At 39.5% G+C, this 23,174-nt stretch overlaps 1 protein-coding gene across 7 annotated transcripts in view; it reads left to right on the forward strand.

Annotated features, from left to right (window-relative positions):
• PIK3CB (phosphatidylinositol-4,5-bisphosphate 3-kinase catalytic subunit beta) overlaps positions 1 to 23,174 on the forward strand; it is a 105,177-nt gene that overhangs the window by 33,233 nt on the left and 48,770 nt on the right. For 4 of the 7 annotated variants that reach the window (XM_081192544.1, XM_081192545.1, XM_081192543.1 and 1 more), the window contains one exon: positions 16,556 to 16,695. The exons of 1 other annotated variant lie outside the window; for it this stretch is intronic. The gene's annotated coding sequence lies outside the window, so the exon portion shown is untranslated. Of the gene's footprint in view, positions 1 to 14,096; positions 14,116 to 16,555; positions 16,696 to 23,174 lie in introns of those variants that run through there. 2 more of the 7 variants (XM_081192548.1, XM_081192547.1) reach the window with 2 other exon arrangements.

The raw sequence follows: 23,174 nt of genomic DNA on the forward strand, positions 1-23,174 counted from the left end.
CATCTTTACCTGCCCCATATCCAGCATCATAGATGATGGCAGGTGTAGGGCAGGTGGGTGTGGCTTGGCCAAAATGACCTGGCAGGCCAAGTATGGCCTGAGGTTCTCAACCCCTGCACTAAGCCATGGTTTAATGCTGCGTCTGAACACAGCCACACAGTTGCTTGGGAATCCCATCTCTCACAGCAGCCAGATCTCTGTAGGATGAAGTCTGGTAGTTGGGAAATTTCATGCTTGGAAACATCAGGACACTTGTAAGCTGTAGGAAACATCCCATTTGAAGATTCCACAGGGTTAAGTTAGGTTGTTGCAGGAAAAACCAACAGAGAGATTTTGAAATGACTTACAAATGGGCTTCCCTGGGCCAGAACTCATTTTCTGAGATTCATGAAGCATAGATTGGTTGAGACAGATACTCTGTTTATGAGTGTCAGCAATAATAAAAGAAGCAGTTTTGGTGTGGGACGGAAACAGGGAGAGAGCTGAAGGCTGGAAGCAACTTCAGGTGCAAGGTGTCTCTCTGGAAATCTGATAAGCACAGACCGAAGAAGGCAGATGTTATTACGAAGTGATTGGTCCATTAATGCAAGAGGGAGGTGTGTCCTATTACTATGCAGAAGCAGCTGAATATGAAACACCTCATAGGAACAGATTATTATTACTATTTATTAAATTTGTATGCTGTCCTATACCCGCAGGTCTCAGGGCGGTTACAACATAAGATCAGATAAAAGTTGGCTTTAAGAATTACAGCTAAGCATTAATTATCACCATTTCTTTATCCTGTTTCTTTAATGGGGGAAGGCTAGAGATATTGATTTGGAACTCATACTTTAAAATCTGACTTTAATCTGTGGCACTGACCTGACAACAACGTGTAGAAGCTTTTGAAAATCTTCTGATGCCTCATATTTTGAAGAATTACACGAACAAAATGAAATGGAGTTTGAATTGGTTACTGGCGGGGGGAGGGGCATCACCCAGTTAACCATGTCCCCTGTTTTATTACCATATTACCAACACATTATAAGATTGCTGCCTGATTATTGTAGGTGGACCATCACTTAAGCATCTTTCATCAGATCCCATACTGTGATCAGGTTTTGCTTCACAGTCTGGGATCTGACTTGTTTAAAGCGTTTTTATCCCACTCTTCAGCCAAAAAGGTCTCGAAAGTGGATCACAAATCAAGGAAAGGAAGAAAAAAAATCCTCCATGGATATATTTATTTACAGAGCAATCTTAACTCCCACTAAAAACCTGATGGGGTGGTTTGATGGGGTGGGGAGGTTTTGTGATTCCCCCATGATAGCTCCATCATCATTGTCATCTGTTTGTATTCTATTTTCCTACAAAATTGTGCCCAAAGGGGCTCACAACATATCAGCCTCAGATGTCTGAGGATTGACCCCTTGAGGTTTCCATGCCGTTAAAGACTGTATTTCATAATGGCCCAGGATGACTGGTAGGTTCCCACTTTTTGTGTGCTAATCTTCTGAGATTGATGTGGAATGAGAAAATGATCAGAGTTTAGAAAAGGGATGCATGTAATGAAACAAAAAAGTTTTGGTATGACAGGGAAAACCCAAAGTAGAGAGCTGGAAAGTAAGCTGGTTCTTAGACACACCTCGAAATGCAGTTGCCACCTGAGAGAGCCATTGTGAGGTAGGAGAACTGACGCCTTGTGTGTGTGCCATGTGTTTCTGCTTATGTTCTGTTGTATATTTGTAAATACACCAACTTTGCAGCACTTGGTTTAAGTCTCCAGTTTCCAAAGGAAAGCAAGCCTTGGTAGCACTGCCTCTAGAATTTCTCAGCTCCTGGAGAAGTGTGGAGTCCCATAACAATATATTAGATAGCAACCTGATAACCTGCTCTCAAAGTTGAAATGCATGTGCATTGATCTCTAGCAAGGTAAAACAATGTAATGATCCAGAAATCCAATATGGATGATTGAAATGATCCTAAGGGAGCAATACTAAGTATGAGAAGTCATAATAAATCATGCCAAATTCAGATTCGGTTCAGGAGCAGGGCTAATGCTGACAGAGCCAGTGTAAGGCTGGCATAGGGAAAACAAACCTTTTAAAAACAGAGTTTGAATTACACCACCCATTTTGACAGCTTAATTTATGCCAGGTTACAAGGTCACATGAGCATGCTGAATGGGTTTAGGATCCAGCCTAAGTCTCCTTCCTTTCTGTTACACCCCCCCCCCCGTCCCTTTTCAGGGCTTAAACCAGCTTAAGATATTAATGGAAAGCAATTCTGTTGAAATGAGTTGGACTAACACTTGAGTAAACTTTGTGTTTTATTTGGATCGGTCTATGTCCAGAGGTTCCAAGCAAACTACAATGCATTTGTCAATGCCTAAATTTTACTAGTGTTTCAAAATGCCACGCCTCATCATAATTTTCACCCTTTCTCATTTATTATTGCTCCATCTTGGATATTCCCCCCCCCCAAAAAAATATATTTATTAAAGTTTTTTTTAAAATATAACAATGAAAAAAATTAAAAAATAAAAAGAAAGAAAATACAACATAAAAACAGTTAAAAAACAAATAATTTTCCATACCATATCTTCCTTACACTTATTTCCCCAGACCTCCTCATACCTCCCTTCTTTGTATTCCACTTCAATTTGTTAGTTCAGCAAATCCTTATCATTAAGCTTTTACCCATTTATAAACCTTTTTTTTTTCATATCTCCTAAAGCATTACAATTATTGCTCCATCTTGGATAGCTATAGAAGAGCCCCGTTCACAAATGGACCCTTCCACATTCCAGAGCTGGGCTGTAGTTCAGTGGTATAGATGGTCCCTACGTTTCCTAAGTTTAGTTCCTAGCACCTCCAGGGCGGGTTGCAAAAGACTTTGTTCTTGGAGAGACAATTCTTCAGGTAGGCCTAGGAGAGATATTCCTGCCCGAAGCCCTGGAAAGTCACTGCCACTCTGTGTGGATGATGCCGAGCTTCATGGACCAGTGTTCTGATTTGGTATAAGGCAGCTTCCTATGTTCCTGGTGTCATTTAAATTTGGGGTGTTGGTTAACCCTGTCTTCTGTGTTGTTTGAGTCTGTGCATATCCCTGTAGTAATGTAAGCAAGTCTGAAGAAACTGGTTGAATGGTTCCTTGTTCTACCTGCTTTCCATATATTAGGCCAGTAACTCAAAAAAAGAGAGAATCATTACTACTGGGGCAATGGACTTATATTTCCTTCGGTATGTAACTGTTCTTAATATTTCAATGAGATTTCTATTGTTTTTTCATCTGAAATCAAGGTAGACAGTCCCTTCAGATGTTGTGGATTACAATTTACATCAGCCCTAGCTTGCAGCATGAATGGTTGGGGATGATGGGAGTTGTAGTCTGCAGTGTCTGGATGGCACCATGTTGGCTACCCCTGCCTTATACATCACAAATTACCTGCTAAACGTGTGGTGTGTTATGAGAGTGGGAAATGGAAGAACTACTTCTCTATTATAGAGACACAGAGAGCGGTTGCTTGGGTGGGCTGCTGTTTTCAGCTTTTGCTATTTGTAAAATTTAAAATTCATGCTCTTGATTAAACTTCCATGAATTCTTTTATAATAATAATCCAACTGCACCTTTCTCAAAGCTTGTCTCATTCTGAGCAAAGTATAGAATCATGGACTGCATGAAAGATGTAGCTTATTTTTCACAGCAATCCTTAGAAGGTCAAGGTTGCCCTCTGGGAAGGAACAGTCTCATTTCTCTGCTCTCAACTGCACTGGTGCTAAATTAATGTTTAGCAACAGCAGTAACTTCAGCTAGAGGTGTGATAAAGTATATTGCTTTAAAGCCATTAAATGTGATTTCTAAAAAATTCTTCTGGTAGTGAGTGAGCTGTTGGCAGTGGACAAAAGAGTATTGCACAGCTATTAGAGGTTTTATTTGTGTGATCTTTCCCCTGCCTGGGTGAATTTATATTGGTTCAGGTGTGCATATAATGACTTTTGTCTGCAAACTTGCATTGTTCAACAGGATGCATTTGCTTTGGAGTTCCTGGTTTCATTCACCATTGTAATAGAACCTAGCATGGCAAATATAGTTGATGGAAGTGAAGCAAACTGAACTATAGCATATGATCCTAGACAAGTAAGACACTGGTAGCTCCTTTTCTGGAAACTCTAATTTGGACAGGTTCTTAGTGGCATTGGACAGGTTCTTAGAAAGCAGTATTAATCTGACTTTTTTATAAGTTTTAGTCCTGACTATGAAAAAAAGAAACTATTTCTGTGCTGTCAGAGAGAGAGAGGTCCTAATCAATCGAAGGAAAATCTACAACACATGTACAAGATGTTCCACAGCCCAGTTAAATATGAATGCTTGGATTGATTATTTTGTGCACCCTGCTTGCCATTGCTAGTAAATCTGGTCAGAGGGATCTTGACCAAGACCTTTCTTGATGAGCAAAATGTGTAGGTAAGTTCATATAGGGAAAAATCAGAATCTTCTGTTTCAGAAGATTCAGGCCCCAAGCATAAACAAACATGATTAATTAATTAAACATAATTAAACATGAAAACTTTGAATGGGCCCAGAAACAGCTTGGGAGCCATTGAAATATATGTTGGTGTTAGGTGATCTGACATGTGGGCTCCTGTCAGCAGTATGGCTCTGTTTTGTACCACCTGACTTTTTTGGCACATATCAAAGGCAGCCCCAGGCAAAACTGAACTGGATGTCACCAAGGCAGATGCAACAGTGGCAAGATTGGTTTTCTCCAGAAACAGATGCAGACTCAGTTTGTGCAAAAGCACCTTTTGCCTTGGTCATAGCAGCAAACTGGTTTTCCAGAAGCGCTCCCTGTTTTGAAGCAAGTTCCAGTGTATTCAGTGTATGTTTTTGGATACAAGAAGGTACCTCTCCTATTAGGCCTGTGGTAGGATTAGTTCCTTAAGAATTGGTCAAGCTGACAAAAACAACATTGGCTTGTTAGCCATTTACACTGACGCTCTTTATTTGAGAAGTCAAAGCATTACTGGCTTATAGTTTGTGTAACAAAAATATTTAAGGTTGGTTGTAGCTGGCATTGGCAACTTTGGATACTAAAAAACCCATCGGATTGATAAAGAATGTCATTGCTTTTTTATGTGTGATTATTTCTATGCAAGTGTTGCCTTTAGCTCTGCAACCAGTGAATGTTTGGTACAGATGGATACAGATGAGTGCCTGATACAAATTTGCACTGAGAAAGTGTCATTCAAAAATTCCCAGGTCTTTTATGATGCTTCTCACAGACTTTAGACACTAAATTCTATCCTTAGTCTCCTTTATTACTTGAGTGCTTAAGCCTAGGTCATGCATGCAGTCCACCTGTGATCTGACCATCAGAGCTAACCGAGGACAACGAGAGGAGGTTGAGACACCCCTCACATCTGTCCAGCTGTTTTGTGACAAAGTGCAATTTTGAAAATCCATTACCTACAGGACAGACTATTATAATTGAGTGCTCCTGGCTAGGTGCAATTCACTGAAGCTTTTTCAGAGCCTTGTGATGAACAATAAGACTTGAAATGAACAGTTTCTGACCTCAGGCAGATAGCATTTGCTGTTTGCTTATGCAGGCGACAGTATTTACATAGTCTCTTGCATACTGTACTGGTTGCATTAGTAGTCAGGAAGAGTCTAACATGTAAGAAGTTGCAATTATGAGTGCCTTTGCATTAATTGTTTGAACTGATACATTCTTTATTCTGTTTTCCCCATCTTCTCTATGACTCCTCCGAAAATAAAATCTTATTTATAGCTTGGGTCCTCCCACATAATTACCAACAATATTTTGGATGTTATGTAGTCACTTCAGTGAAAGTACACTAGCCGTTCAGTGACTCACAATACCCCTGCTCCCCCAATAATAGTAACAAAAAACAATCAAACATTGGAGCTGTTTTATAGATACTAGTGGTGATGTACAGGGAATTCATTATATTCAGGCTCAAGCTTTGATCCTAAAAAACAAATAAACCCCAAAAATCCAGTTTGTGGATCTGACTGATACTGGTAGCCTCAGTTCAAGTCCAAGCACCTCTTTTGAATCACATCTATCAAAGGTAATATTTGAAAAATATTAAAATGTGAATGACCTGGGATTCCTGGGCATTTTTAGGTACAGACTCTAGTATGAACTGATTTTGAATCTTTAAGTTTAGATGTCTTTCTTCGTCATATGTGGACCATAGTGATGTAGGGAACTGGATACAATTATTATTAAATGTCAGTTTTTATAAAAGATGGGCAGCTTGCATTCCAAACATCATCAAAAAGGGTGCAGAAGTAAGGGTGCAGAGGAGTACAGTGGTACCTTGGGTTAAGTACTTAATTCGTTCCGGAGGTCCGTACTTAACCTGAAACTGTTCTTAACCTGAAGCACCACTTTAGCTAATGGGGCCTCCTGCTGCCGCTGCGCCGCCGGAGCACGATTTCTGTTCTCATCCTGAAGCAAAGTTCTTAACCTGAAGCACTATTTCTGGGTTAGTGGAGTCTGTAACCTAAAGCGTATGTAACCTGAAGCGTATGTAACCTGAGGTACCACTGTATGTGCAGATATAGTTGCATATACTCAAGCTTTGTTTCAGTTGGGAGTAAGGACTAGAGGATTTGGCAAAAGATTTCACAAAAGAGGCAGGTAGTTTTGAGGACGTATTTGAAGAGAAGTAGCAAGTTGTCTTTTGGGACAAGGTTCAAGCTATATGAGGTGGGACAGGACATGATGTCCATTTAATGGAAAATGTCTGAATGGTTGAGTACATATGGAGGAACAAAGAACCTAGGTTAGGGATGGAATAGTGTTATGAGTCCAGCCATCTTGATTACTGTAAATAAAATACTACAAATAAGGAATTTTAGCCTATTACAAGGTGAACTATATAGCAACATCTGTAGGAGGTGTGAACAGTTGCCAAGATAGACAAGTGAGATGTTTTAGCTACAGACATTTGCAAGTGACTACTACTCACTCTGAATTAATGTAACAGGGAAAGGATGTGCTCCATTGTCCTAGAAGTATTGCATTGATGTGCACAATAGAAGAGACGATAGAGTGCAAGCACGGTGCTTGTTTTGGGTCTGATAAACTGAGTTCATTAACTCATAAAGCATACCATCTGAGTTAGGCCAGTATAGGATCTGTGGCAGTTAAGAAGCATGTAACCTTGGGATTATTGCCGTATGACATGGGATTTGTAGAATGTAAGGTATATTTACACTCTGGGAAGTTTGACCTGGAATTCCAAAACCATTGCCCTCCCATTAGCCCCAACAAACAAGATTGGTGCTCAGAAGTGTTGGGAGTTGTAATCTAAAATATCTGGGGGGCACTGAGTTGGAGAAACAAAGTTCTAGGTGGCTGATATCTATATTTTTTGTGAAATTTTCACATCAAAATATAGGATGCTGTAGCATGAAAATACTTGAAGCATCTTGGATGGACATCAAGTTTAAATATTGCAGTTTTCAATAAGTATGCCGCAGATGTTGAAGTACTTCACTCATTAGAGATGGACTGAACTTTATTGTTCAAGCAGAATTCTGCTGCTATTAAAACTTTGGTAGCGACACTCATGTTTATTGAGTTACCATGGGTGACCAGGTGGCAGGACCTTTGAATGCCTCTCCCTTATCAGACAGGTCCAAGGATTGAATATCAGGAGCTCTTTCAGGTCAGTTTCAAGGTCAGTTTCCCTATTTGTATAAACATCTCCTTGTTCTGAGTTACTTGTGCAGACAGAGTAGTTAGCTGCTTAATCTTCATGAGTAGCAATTCTTCTTTTTACTTTTCCAGCTCATAAGATGCCAGTTCCCTATTGTGTGCATGGGAGTGTTTGTTTTGATACTGCTGGGCTATCATTGCTCATTACATAGCACTGTGGTAAATTAGGCTGAACCGGTTGTTCTTCTGGGTGGCAGAGGAAGTACTTCTATAGAAGTTAGTCAGGTGTTACTGAATGTCAAATGCAAAGGTTTCACTCAGGTCCACTTTCCAGTCGCCACAGGAGCCAGCACCTCAGTTGGAGCTGGATCCTTAGTCAGGGTTGGTGGGGGTGGGGGTGCGGACAGGATGGAAGCCACTCATTCCACCCTCTCCAGGAAAACAGGGTATCCCACTAAAGGGATCCTAGGGAAGGTACTTTTGTCCAGAGAGGGAATTAGGGCCACAGCACTCCTCCAATGCTGCAATCCTGAGGGGTTGCACGTATTTGAGGATGTATGTCATAGGGCAATCCTCTTCAAGGATTGACACCTAACAACAATCAGCAATCTGTATACACCCAATGACTATCCCAAAGCCTTACATCTGTGATCAATAAATTTGTGGCCTATTTTGATCTATGATCAGTGACCTGTGGTTACTTCTCCTCAGGGCTTTCCCCCCAGCAGGAACTCACCGGAACTCCATTTCAGCACCTCTCAGGTGGGTGCTATTCCCATTATAAGAGAACAAGGGAGGGTATCACTGTTGAGTTCTGGCACCTCTTTTTCTAGAAAAATAGCACTGCTTCTACTACCCACACTTAGCTTCTGGGGCAGCAGTCTCATGGTACCTGGGTATGCAAATAGGTCCTCAGAAGTTAATAATATCCCCACCCCTACGATAAATCATAGTTGGCTGCCTACCAACCCATATGAGAATTTAAAAAACAGTTGGGGGCAGGGGGTTTGTTCATTTGTTTCACTTTGTTTATGCCCCAGAAATGAACAAAAAAAGAGAAAAAAAAGAGAGATTTTCAAGCTATAGGCTTGACAAGAAGATTTTCCTTTCTCAAACATGAAGGGTTTGATATGAAACTGAAACTCATGAAAACTTTGCTGAGTGTTACATGTGGTTTCTTTAATGTGGTTTCTTTAAAATGAAGCTTACACAGATTAATGAGGTTTGCTTAGCGCATTTCAAATGCATTCTCTCTACCTGTTTATATTTTAAAGTCCACGTGTAGAAACGTGGGTTTAAACAACATAACTGAACAACAAATTTATGAATTCTAGTTTTTAGTTTTTATTTTAATGTAACCACAACCTCCTATTTGGGTAAGGGCTTGTTAGAATGCAGGTCAGACTTGTTTCTACTACTTGGGCTCAGCCCCTAAATACATGATGTAATGTGATTTCTGAATTGATAAATTGCTGCTTCTGAACTGATAAATTGCTGAACTGATAAATTGAATTGAATCTTATTATCACTGAGGAATGGTAATCTCTTGCAGGCAGGCATTTTGGATGCAACTATTTAGGATGGGCTCTGCCTACTGCTAATTTAAATCATGGTCGTGGATTTTTGTATAAGCTTGATTTATAACCTGTAGCCAGTTGTAAATGTGTTTCTTTTTCACTGTTGTTGTTTGCTGTCTTCTTTATTTCACCAGAAAGATGGCCTATAAATAAATACACAAGAAGGTCTTACATAGATCTAAAGGAATCTCTTTCCAAAGGCAGAATTCAAAATTGGATTTCTATTATTCTTTATCACAATTTTCTTAAATTATGGAGAAAAGATACAATGGCACAGCTCTTCATTAAACAATGTTAATCAGTCTGGTGCCTTGCAGATGTTTTGGATTCAGGTCACATTAGCCCTAGCCAGGACTTGGTTGGTGGAGGCTGTTGTAAAGCAAAGCAGCAATTCTGGTACGTGAATACATGCTTAAGGCTGTGGTCCTGTCATGCTTTTATGGGAGCAAGTCCTTCTGCGGGGGGTGGGGGTGGGACTTGCTTCTTAGTTAAATAGGCGTAGTCTTGCACTGCAAATTGGGGCTGAACTGAGCATGCTTTGGCTTTTTTTTTTAAGTGGGTTTAGACTTACATTGGTGTCAGAGTGTGAGACACTACCTGGTCACCAAGGGCAATTTGTAGTCGTCAGTGGCGATGAGGACGCATTACAAGCCTGGCTTTCAGATCACTAGTCTCTAAAGTACTGTAGTGTGTATATGTGTTGTTCCTGCTGCAACCCAGCAGGGAGAAACAGGAGCTTTTAATAGACAGAAATTTCTTATACCTTGAGAACTGATACAGCATGGAAAGTCCCAGGAAAAACCAGCTTTTAAACAAAATACAGAGTTATGATACAATTATTACAAAAGTTTTATGAAATACCACTCTGTGTCTGAAAGCACAGATGGAATTCCTGTGTTTCTGAAGCTAGCTTTAAGAAAACATATCACTCTAGCATTCCTACATATATTTAAATACCAAATTGAATAAAAATGTGATTTTTTGTACACTATTTTTGCCCAAGAGCACATTTTTTGCTGTATGCCCTAAAAGCGTGTTCACTGCATTACAAAACAATTTAATGAGCTGATCTCTGTGCAAAGTTGTGTACTTCTTCTTCTTTAAATAAAGCAAGATAGAAGAGGGGAACTGCATAGTTGAAAGTGCAGCCACCCTAATCCTAAAGATGTGATGGCAAATGCAGTGAAGGTACAAAAATGTATTCTAACTCGTGTTTAAAATATTAAGGAGTTAACATAGAGATAAAAAAAGACTTTTAAAATGTTCTTAAAAGAAGGAAGGAACAGTAAGGAATAATGTTCCAAGACAATGTCCTGGGCATGGTAGGAAACAAGAGAAAAATGGTGGATGTCTGATGGAACAAGAGATTTTGCACCTAATAAGAAGAAAGGGAATCAGTCAAGTGAAGAGCCCAGCCTTCCAATACAAAGGTAAATCAAAGAGGAGCTGTAAGAATAGGTTAAGATACTGTCAGATTGAAAAATTAGTTTAATCTGAATACAAAAATGAAGTCGTGACACAAGTCAGTCAAAAAGAGTAGATGGAAGTAACATAATAAGAATGAGTTACTAGTCTCTTGTGTGTTACCTTTAAGCCCAGAAAAGTGGGAGAAGATGATATTTGGACAACATTTGATATTCGTTCGGTTTAAAGGAATTTATTGGTATCTGGAGCCTCACCCATACCCCTTTACATCGAAGTCCTGCCTTTCTCTTTGTGATGTTTCACAAAGGTTAAAATCTGAAACAGCTTTCTTAGAAATAAGAGTGAATAAAATCCCTTCCTCAGTGTAATTACTTGCTTTGTGCTCATTATATTTCACAATACTGTTTCAGCACCATGCAAGAGTATAGAGTAAATTTATTTGACATCTGCTATTCAGCTTTCTGGTAAGTACCTGAGTAAGCACTCTTTATATTCCCTGGTAAGTTCACTCTGTATGTTCATTTCCTTTCCAAACAAAAGTATAGTAAAGGAGAAAGTTCCAGTTCAGAAGTTGTATGCACTCATTAAACAACATCATGATCCTAACTGGAAACATAAAAGAACATCACAGTGATATGTGTTGCTTGTAGAAGAAGAAAAGCCACGGTTTGCTTTACTAGGAATGGGATGAGAATTCAGAACAAGGGTCATGTGCACATCACTTCTCTAATTGTTCCAAGCTGAATTGGAGGTAGACACTGCCCACCTCAGATAGATCCTCTGCCCTGATTCTGCTGGCACTCCTCATCCCTTCCAGCAGCCCTATGCTGCAAATAGATGGAGATGTCAGTTGATTTGCATAGTGGGCTACTTTGAAAGGCAGCTTGTGGCAGAACTGTTCCTGAGGGAGACATTTTACCCCACAAGTGGAGACTTTAGGTGCGTGAGGGTCCCACATGGGGTATTAGGAGAAGACAGCTAGCACAGGGATAGGCTCCCTCTTCCATTGCTGGGGTTTTTCTTTTCCTAATGATGAGAGAAGAGGAATTTTAATCTTTTCACCTACAGCTTAATTTGTCCCTGTTAGTTTTTACCCACAATGGCTTGTATATACATCTTTTTGACTGTGAGGCTTCAGCAGAGCTTCCTCGCCTATTTGTGTACATTGGGAGTGGATTCAGAAGATAACTTAACGAGATGTACATATGACCTCATGGTAAATTGGGTATATTTATCATCCTTTGAAGGAATAGGTAGAATTCGCCATGTATCAGGTATAGATGCATGGTAAGCCACTTAGATCTTGCTATGGAAATTCTTGCCTTTATCAACCCACATTACGTTTCAGGTGCAGGTTACAATAATTTAAATGTGGTGTTTGCTTCTCGGTAGACTGCTTTGGGCTTCTACTTCTCTTTTACTTCTTTATCCTATCACCGGTTATACTCATAAGCACAACAGTCTCCCTCCTCACATCTGCTTGGGAGGCAGATCTTGTTCTATATCTGCTGAAAGGGATGAAGGTGCTATTGTGGCTGTTGCTCTCCTGCACTGGTGCACAAGCCTTTAAGTGAATGCAACTTAAGGCCACACCCACACCATACATTTAAAGCACTATTACTGTATACCAGGGGTGGCCAACTCCCAAGAGACTGTGATCTATTCACAGAATTAAAAACTGCCAGTGATCAGGTCACTGTTGTTGAGCTTTTTTTAGGCAGGAGGAAAGCCCCAATTTTGAAGATTCAAGCCTAAGCTCAAGGGGAACCACCATTCATCAACAGATCGCTGGCAAACAAACATCCTCACTGAGTAAACTCTGTCTTACGTTCTGCAGGTTGTGCAACAATGGGGGGCGGAGCCAGGGGCGGGACCGGATTCTCTTTTGCCAACGCCAAGAAAAGGGACCCAGTGATCGACTGAGATCTACCAAAACCTCCCGGGGATCTACCAGTAGATTGTGATCAACCTGTTGGACATCCCTGCTGTATACTGTATCTCTTTAACAGCCATGGTTTCTCCCACAAGAATCCTGGCAACTCTAGCTTGTTAAGGCTACTAACCGAAAGTTGTTATGAGACCTCTACTGTATTGGTCTTGCAGAGCTCTAATTCCCATGGTCCTGGGAAGAGGGATTGCTTGTTAAACCACTCTGGGAATTGTAGCTTTGAGGGGAACAAGGGACTCCTATCAACTCTCAGTAACCTTAACAAACTACAGTTCCCAGGATTCTTTGGGAGAAAGCCGTGAATGTTAACATGGTATAATAATGCTTTAAATATATGGTGTGGATGTGGCCTTAACTGATCAGCAATTTGAGGAGATTGATAGCAAGATTGATAGGGCAATATTTGTGACTCTCCAAGTCTGTCTGTTACTTATTTAAATGCAAACTAAAATAGTGCAGGAAATAAATAGGGAACTAGGGAAAACTGTTGCCCACAAACGATTTCAAAATGTTAACAGAAATGTAGCAGTGAATTAAGGCTCTCTGAAAGATCTCACAGAGAACAGAAAATAGAAGTTTCATTCTGAAAATGTTATTAGAATTTGTAATCTTTGCAAAACTGCAGGTGAAGACAGTAAATTGATTCTGGTTATGGGGGGTGGGGGTACTTTTGAATTATTTCTGGATAAACTGTAGAGTTCTTTTTATCTGTAGTGATGCATGTTTGTATCTCTCTTCGTGTGTGTTGCATATACAGTAATCAGTAAAGAAATGCTAAAGGTGGTTAAAACAAAACCAGTGATGTGTCTTGACTATATAATGTAGTAAAATATCTTATCCGTTGATTAATGCAAGTCTTTCCACTGTACAGTTGGTATGTGTATTGCAGCCAGAAAGCTAGGTATTCCTTTCTTTTTTTGAATGTAAAATAATTACTCATATGTTGACGAAAACATTCTTGGCATATGTGAAATAGTTGTGTCTGAGTGCCCCCATTTTAAATGGCATTTCATTTTCCCTACTCTTGTGAAATGTTTATTGTTGTTTACAGAAATAATCCCTTCATATTCTAATAATATGATCTCATTGGCTGGTAAGGAAATACATTTCTTGGAACTTGGAAAAAGAAACAGTTGCAGCTAAAAAGCTTGAGTTTCAGACCCTTATCTTTCCTAGAGTTCTTTTTTTTTTTAGTTGTTATGTAAGCCTCATGGAAATTGGTGGAGTTTGTGCTGAGAACTAGAATTTCAGCCCTTAATGCTTAGTCCCTCATCTCCTGCTGGCTCTTTCAGATTTATTTTCAGTTTAACTTCCAGGATGGTTTTGTAAGGTAGAGAAGAGACTGCAGTGCTTTCTTCTTTGGCAAGGAGAAGCTAACTGTGAATTCATCCGCTGTGTTGGATTGCAGCAGAACCTATTTGTGAAAGCTTTGCTGCACTAGTCTAAAAGGGTTTTTATGGACTGGAAGCTTTTCATCCCTGTGAAAGGTAATGCAAAATAATACCAGTTCTTGCTAGATTTTAGCAATGTTTATATTTTACCCTGTAATACAAGTGTAATATTAATAGCATGCTACTGTGTTCCATGATATGATATGTTTACTTATATAGGATCTTCTCTCTCTTTTTCTTTTGGGAAAGAATGTAGGAAATTGACAACTGATTTTACCATAGGTGTGTGTTTCCTCTTTCGTACTTGAGATTTTTTGACTTGCTGGAGTGTTCTGTGTTAACTGGATTATTGAGACAGATTTGAGTGTTTGAGGATAAGTGTGTTAGTGTGTGCACGCGCATGCGAGTGCTTGTGTGTGCATGCCAGTGTGGTGGAGGATGGAAACAGCAACATGTATTTCCAAACAAACCAGCACAGAGAAGATTTGTGGAGTATCATCTACTATACATGGTCATAGCCCCTCTGTCTAAAATCTTTGACTCATACTGGACTTGTATTAGCAGTGGCAGTCGGAGATTGCGGAACTGGGAATCTTGCACCACTCTTCTGCAGATTGTAATTCAAGGATGGGGAATCCATGGCTGTCTAGATGTCTTGGATTTGAATCCCATCAGGCTTAGCCAGCATGGTCAGCGGTTGGGGATGATGGGAACTGTAGTACAACAGTACCTGGAGGGCCACAGGTTTCCCACATCTGCTGAAACCAGTAAAGTCTGCTACTAGTTAGGTTGTTTGTTCAGTAGTACAGATCTGTGGGGGCTTCGTGTTGCATGCATACAGTTGCACAACCAACTTGTGCAATCTGCATACTGCTTCAGGTCAGTGGAAAACTGACCCATATAAATGGGTAATCCAGAGGGGAAAATTGTAATGTCAGTGTCTGCACTACATTGATTGGTAAAATGCTATATAACTATCAGTGGAATTTCCCCCTAAATGGGTGGTGTGATGCTATATAATTACTATTGATGCAGGTCTGGTTTGTGGTGGAACAGTTTGCTTTGCAACAGTGCAGACACAAGTGCAAATGCAGTCTGAGCACCTGTTATGCAGTCTTGTACTCTGAGAGAAAGCACATTGAAATTGATGAAACGTATTTCTCGTAGGATTCAACTGCAGATTTTATATCTACTTGGCTACCATTTGAAATCTTCACTGACTATATATTTAACAATAAATAAATGGCCTTCACTGTTAATGGATCAATATGTTACCTTCTGTCTACCATTGTCATTATTGGAGATATTGGTGGTGGCACTTATAAGTAGACTCAGAGGTAATGGATTACAGCTGAAGCAGCAATTTGTACCCTAGTTCTTGTACCCTCGCTGATGATAATAAACAATATTTGAGCCAGACTGCCAAAAAATAGTGGGGAAATGCCCTTCCTTTCCTGTTAACTGATCCTTTGTATTTAATTTTATTAGCATAGGCTGAAAGGTGGTAAGGAAGTTCTTAACATCTGGTATGTTTCTTCTGATGTGTAATGACTTAGTAGAGATCTGTCATTTGTGTACACAAGTTATCTGAAGCTGACTTTGAATAGCTATACTAGGCTTGCAGTTGGCCACAAACCTAAGGCAAAGTTCCTTCCTGGGATTCCAAAGCTTTGTACTGATACAGTGTTTGTACTTCTGATACTGTAAGAGGGTGTGCAGCTGCTGCATCTTTTGCTCTTTTCAGCTGGTCATCTCCTCATCCATCCCACTGCATATTGCTGTAGTAGAACCATGTAGAGCCATGACAGTCATAGCAGGTGGGTGAAAGCACCCAGGAAATATCAGGGCAGGAGGCACAGTGGTTGGCTCCTACCTTTGTGTTTTAGAGCCTTTAGAACAGAAATGGGGAACCTCTGTAGACCTCTAGATGTTGTTTTACTCTAACTCCCCTCAGCAGAGCTCTAGTCAACATGGCCAATGGTAAGAGATGACGGGGGTTGTACTTGAGCAACATATGGAAGGCTAGAGGTTCTCCACTGTTGCTTTGAATGTATATGGACATGCTCTAGGTAAGACCTTAGCAGTCCTTTTCCTTCAGGAGCATGACCTGCCAGAGCTGTCATTCAGGTTGTTTTGTAGCACTCAGTTCCTTGTGTTGAATAGTTTACTGCAGTGCCACTTATTGTCTATGCCAGAGCAAGCCTAAGGGGAGTTGGGTTCCAGCAACATCTGAAGAGCACTTTGTTGGCTTCCCTGCATCTAAGCCAATAAATTAGTGAATATATCATTACTATTATAGTACCATTATTATTATTATTATTATTATTATTATTATTATTATTATTATTATTATTATCAACAGTAAAATTGTGTAGATTTCACATGATGTTGTACTGTGGAATGTTCAGGGAGAGTATTTTGGCTGGATGTGTGTTTATTAAGGGCTAATTTGGAGTTTCAATAATTTAAAATTTCATTTCATGTAATTATTTTTAAAACATGCCAATTCCCCTTTCTTTTTCTTTTTTTCTTAAAGGCTAACTTTTGAACATCTGATAGAGCCTTCCAAGGAAACCAGGAGAAAAGATGGTTTGTACAAATAAGCTTACATAGCCAGAATGAAATTAGAAGAGTTCTCTGGGAAAAAGCAAAAATGTAAGCTCTTCCTTTTTCAAGGTACATTTTTATTTATTACATTTTTGTAAATTTAACTCTGTTTAAGGGAAAACACCATTGTGTTAATTATCTTAAACATTTGTCTGCACTGTAACAATTTGCCCGAGTTCAGTAGATCTTAGACAAAATAGAGGTTGCATCAAGAATGAAGAATCTGGCTCCCCAGGTGTTGCTGGTCTACAGCTTCCATCAGCCTTGATTATTGGCCATTCTCACTGGGTCTGATGTGAGTTGTAGCCCAACAATATCTGGGGAAGGCACAGGTGTCACATTGCAAAACCCACCCAATACTTTGAGAAGAAAAATAACTGCAGGGGGCTGCAGACCTCACCTGACTAAAGTTGATTTTCCACTAATTTTCTCAGTAAACAAAAATGAGACAGTTATGTGTCTGCCATGTAGCATCTGGGTTTGTGTGGACAGATGTTTGATTGCAGAAATGAACCTGGATTTCCCATTGTCAGACTTTGGGGCCACTGCACAATGCAGGAAATCTCATACTGGATACCTTCATTCTTCAGGCCTAGCTAAGCAGCTGTTCCAATCTAGGCTCCTGAGATTTTGTAAGTAGTTGTAAACAGGAAGTGTTCTGGAACAGTCATAGTTCCACCTACTACTTCATCCTATTAGTCATTAAAGGAACTTGATATTTATCAGGCCTGATTATTCTTGTATGGCATCTGTAAATGGGAATCTGGGGGGGGATTATGATGATTATTATTTTTTTAATGTCACCCTTCAGTTGAAACAAAACAAAACTCACAAGGTATATAAAAGATACATAGGGGAATGGTTTTCTTCTACTTCAGGCAGGCTGCTAAAGGATAAAATAAGTTTTCTGTATTGTCTTATAACTACTGCTCATATTTTTCTGTAGCTGAGTAATGAATTGCAGCTTGTTTGCTTTTTTTTTGTTTGAATTCTCCATTTACCCATTTTTATTTTTATTTTGTTTTAATGCATTTTCCTCATTCAGCATTGATTTATCTTATGGGGCACATCTGTTTATGACACTTAAAGAGCCTGAATATAATAGAATTCTGTGGCTCTTAATTACTGAGGACCCCCACTAAATCAGTTGGCATACTGGATACCTTTCCAATCCAGTAAATGTAGTGTTGATAGGCAAAATCAAGAAAATACTACCTTTTAAAAAAAAAAAATCCTTCTTGATTTGCTTCTTGAAGGTCGGTGATTGGGCATTTGATCAGTCAAAAAGGAGTGGTCGAGTTGTTGTTTTTAAGCCTTTAAAGTTATAGAAAGAAAGATCACAAATTTGTTACCTGTGTGAATTATAAAAACAAATTGATACTGGTAAACAGTGGATTGCACCAATGCTAAATGCTGAACCTACTGAGTGTGAACCCATTGACGTAGATGAACTAACTTAGAGTAATTGATTTCAGTCAACCAACTCTTAGGAGAACTTAGTAGCATTCTGTGATTGCCCCCCCCTTTAAATTAAATATTTTATTTCTGCCTCTGCCTGTACCTCAGGAAGCTTTAGATAACATACATAGTTCTGACTAGCCCAACATCACCTAATGAGCAAATGTAGATTTGTGCCTGGGTCTTGCTGGTCTTAACCCAACACTTGACCTTGCTGTGCAGTGGTATTTGTCAATAGCAATTGCTTATGTTCCTGTTTGAAGATGTTTGCAGTTATAACAGGCCTGTGGTAGAGATGTGAAGCTCCAGGGAGAAATGGAAAATTGGAGGGGTAAACTCTACATCCACCCCTATTTTTTCCTCTCTCCCCCCCCCCTAGTTTTTTTCCTGGAAAATTGGTTAATACTTAGGGAGAAACGGGCTGTTTCCCAGGGTTCCCCCCGTGAAAAACTGAAAGAACCAGGAAAAGTATCTGTGTGTGTATATATAATATCTGGGGATAGATGTCAGAGAGTAAAAGCTAAAGTGAAACTTGGGACCTAATACTAGACACATAAAGGAACAAAGAAATAGGAATGTTCTTTTTGGTATTCATGGTAGTTAGAACTAAATGTTGAGATATTGATTGCAACTGTCAAATTCCTGTTTATTTTTCAGTGGATGGTATGAGAACAGAATAAACTTGATGAAAATCATTTATAAGCCATTTATGTTTTCAATAATAGTAATACTTAGCATTTTTATATTACTTGGAGTGTTGAGTACTCTTAATGTACTCAGAAATCCTTACACCACCATCCCCAGCCTGGGGGATCCAGATGTTTTGAACTGCAACTCCCTATCAGCCTCAACTAGCATGGCTATTGGCCATCCTGTGGCTAGTGGTAGTCCAAAACATCTGGAGGGCACCAGATTGTGTGTGGGGGGGTCTCCTATAATGTAGGTAAATATCACTGTCCCATTTATAGATGAGAAACATTGAATATTACTTCATTCTACCCAGGAGTTGAGGTGAGATTTGAGAGACAATCCCCCAGCTTGCATTCTTGGCTACTATGCAACACCAGCTGTACACCAGCTTAATCTTTGTTAGGGAGGATAAAAATCTTTTAAATACATTCTATAAATTCATGTGGTCAAAGACAGGCTTGCACAATAAGTTCTTCAGTGTTGGTTAGTGCGAAATCTAAGTTTCTGGATGAAATAAAAACCATTCCTAGTGGTTGCTTTAACATCTCCAAACATTGTACTTTCACAGTTCTTCAGTATAATAAATATGTTCTTCAATTAGAATTATCCTGGCCAAATATTACAAGTCTTGAAAAACATACTTGTGGTACAGCATCCACTGTATTTTGCTCCTGAGCGAGGTTTCGTGTATCACAGAAGCTCCAATTAAAGGAGAAAGACAGAGTAGCCACAGACATTCAAACAATGGTTTCTTGCCAGCTAACTTCACTGCTATCCAGGAAGGGGATATTCTGTGTAATGGTGCAGAAGGACCTGTCAACGGCTGTCTTTCATAGCTCAGGAAATCAAATATTCTCTTGACTACAGCAAGCTTTGCTAATATTGAACAATTCAGTGATCAGACTGAGTCTGCAGTACTATGCATACTACTTTGAGAGTAAGTCCCATTGAACTCTGTGGGAATTAACATCCAAGTAAGCATGTATAGGATCAAGTTGCCCTGCAGAATTCAGCTCTGACCACAAAATCACACTGTCATTGTTCTAAGCAGCTGTGTAAAGCTTATGAAATGTAACAAGAATGAAAATATTTCATTTAAAAGTATTGAATGTCTATATTACTGTTTCTACTCTTCATTAGTGTTTGCTTATAGAAGGAGTGTGAATGTGTGGTATAATGTTTTTAATATTAGAAAAATACAAAAGAGGCACAATGTAGGAAAATACTGTTACATAGAGAAGAAATAACAAAGGTGCACCTTGTCCAGAAATTTCCTGTTCCAGAATATAACAAATGTGCTTCTTCAATAAAAGTGTTTAATCCTGAAGATGCTATTTGGAAATTGAGGGAGCAATAGAGTTTTCCCAAATGACAGCAAAGCAATGGTGAGAATATTTATTAATAGTTCTTAATTTCATCAGCCAATTTCATCAGCAGAACAAAACTGCTTCAGGGTCTTGAAGTATTAAATAGCTAGTCACTTCATTTCATTTCCCAAGAATGTACAGTATGTTTAATGTTATGTATGTTAGTTTCTCCAGGGTAGTTGTTAAAGTTTGTGATCATTTATTGAAATATCAGAGTTTGTAATGAAACATACTTGAAAGCATTGATAAGGGTTGAAGGATACTAAAGAACTCCTCCTAATTACTTTTGAGGGGAACATCCTATGTGAAAGCTGTGGTATGCTGTGCTATGCTGTGGTAATAGTCCCTTATTGTAAAGACGTGCGACAAGAGTTCACTGGGTGATAATTTGAGGGCCAAAGTAGGAATTACACGGGAGCCATGTGTCTTATCAAAGTCTTTGCCTTCTTCACATACATAGCCACTGGGCATGAGGATTAAGTATGTTGGAAGCTGCCTGATGCCACGCTATCCTGTTTTCCGTCTAGCCTAATATTGTCAGCAACATCTAGAGGTGCACAAGTTCCCCATGCTGACTTTAATTGTATCATCTATTCACCTTTACTGAAGACTCAATCAGTCACCCACTAATGTGAATAGATGATGTATTTAACAGAAAGTATTTGCAGGCTGTATTTGATGTATTTGCAGGCTGTTTGTTCATTTGACCTCTGAAGAAGACCTTTAAATAACAAATGGCCAAAATCTGTTGGGCTGTTTTGAAAACAAGGTCCTCATTTTGCCAACATCTTGAGATACCATTTCCTTTGGTCTGGGTTTGTGGGTTTTTTTCATATGAGACATCCTTTTTCATGGGTGGTTGTTCCGTCATGTCTTGTTCAGACCCTGAGAGTTATGGGCCCTGTACTTTTCATAGTCATGAAATTATGCCTGGTAAGAACATGCCCTTACACAACAGTAGAGATAACATTTGTAGGCTGACGTGTGTGTGCAAGATATTTCATGTGTACAGCTGTACTTGAGATTTCATCTTTGTGTGGATGCTTGGAGATAGGTTGATCTGGTGTGCCTCCAGGTATTGTATGAAGTAGCTAAATTACCAGCTGTAATGCATAGTCAGTGCAGAAAACGTTTCAGGGAGGAGCCATAGGGGAGCTTGCTCCCACAGAGCCAGCAGAAAGGGCCTTGCCTTCTCACCTCTTTCTCAGATGCAGCCAATATAATTTTAGGTCCTGTGGCTTATAGTTTGAACTGGGGACACAGCAGCTGATGTTCAGTTTTTTAGGTTCACCTCTTTCTTCAGTTCTTCACTAAGACGCAAAATATCCTTAGCTCCTAGAATAGTTACTCTAATGCTCAATATTGTCTACAACAAGGATCCTGAGATTTTCTGGTTGGCCCAACCATTTATTGATTATGGTATTCAAACCTAGGGAAATCCTTTTCTTTTTCACACTTCCTTTGGCAGGGAGCGAGTGGGTTACAAAGATAAGAAAGAGAGACTGGTGGGGTGAATTTGCCATGGGATTGTGAATTGTCTGAGACAGAGGAACCTAAGATTTGGAGAAGTTCAAGGACACTCAGCTGAGAACCTGCACTGTGGCAGGAGACTTTAGAGCAGAAGTGGGGGTTTTTTGTATGTTAAGAGACTTTTCATATCAGCAGTGTAGTAACACCTTTAAATTATCTCTAACAGTAAATCATAGATAGCAGTGATGAATGAAACAACGTAATTAAAATTAGAACAAAAATCTGAAGATTTGGAAAACAGATATTTATCTACTTTTATGATACAAAAGTATTGGAAAGAAAAGAGACTTTTAATAATCATGTGCCTCCTTTTACAGTTTTGCATCTAGGTAGAATTATTGATAATTGAGCCCCTTTCTTCAATAGGGATGAGCTAGCCCCCCCCTTCTGCCCCATTTTTATTCCCAGATTCTATTATGTCTTAAATTTAATTACAGTTATAAGTTGCTAGAAAAGGGGTGAGACTAAATTACTGACTGAGTCAGGTAGTCATGCTGAAAATCGCTACAAAGTGCCAGGAAAAGAAACCATTATTAAGATCAACTTTATAATGGAGCATGTGAGGTTTTTGAGATAACGTGGGTTCTGCATGTTTGGGATAAGCATTGTGAACACTGATTCATTGACAACTTGACCCTCTGAACTGCAGTTGACCTATACAGATGCATGCTGTTCCAAAAGGCATTACAGCATCTCTTTCTATTATATTAGAGCAAATGAGAAGTGCTACGAATTACTGAGCATGCCATGCATACTCTTAATAGAATAATTAGGAAGCAAACTAAAGAGTACTTTAAAAGGGATGTGCAGAACAAAGGCAGGGACTTCCGCTCAATGTTAAGCCATTTTGTTTTTAATTATTTATACCCTCCTTCAGAGAAACAGTGTACAGTATAGCTCTTCCACTGTGAAACGTATAATGCCTTCCGGTAAACACACTGCATTGATGAGCCATGCTGAAGTAAAAGCCTCTTACAAGCCTGATTACTTGGGGAAGGCCCATAGCTCAATAGAAGAGCATGTGCATTGCATGCAGTCAGTATTTGGAATCTCCAGGTAGAGACTCCTGCCTGAAATCCTGGAGAGCTTCTGCCAATCAACAATAAACAGTACTGAGCTAAATGTCCCAATGGCTTGGCATAATATGTCTGCTTCCTATACCCACTAGGAACTTCTGTTGAACTGGATGGGACCTAACACCCCAGGAACTAGGCCATAGTACATATGACACAGTTCTGTGCATGTTAATTCAGAAGGAAGTCCCACTGTGTTCAGTGGGGCTTACTTCAAGGTGAGTGTATGTGGGATTGTGGCCTTGTGATCTAAGCCTTAGACCCAGCAGGGGCCAAAGATTATTCAATTCACTATATGTCTTAAAATGGCATTCTGTTAAATGATATTCAGTATATGCCATCTTTTACCTAAGTTAACCATAAATACTGGTGGTGTGCACCAGCCACAGGATTCACGTTGTATCTGTAGCATTACAAAACAACTTGAACT

Source organism: Podarcis bocagei (assembly GCF_964188305.1).
Source record: "Podarcis bocagei genome assembly, chromosome: 4".
Classification (NCBI taxonomy): domain Eukaryota; kingdom Metazoa; phylum Chordata; class Lepidosauria; order Squamata; family Lacertidae; genus Podarcis; species Podarcis bocagei.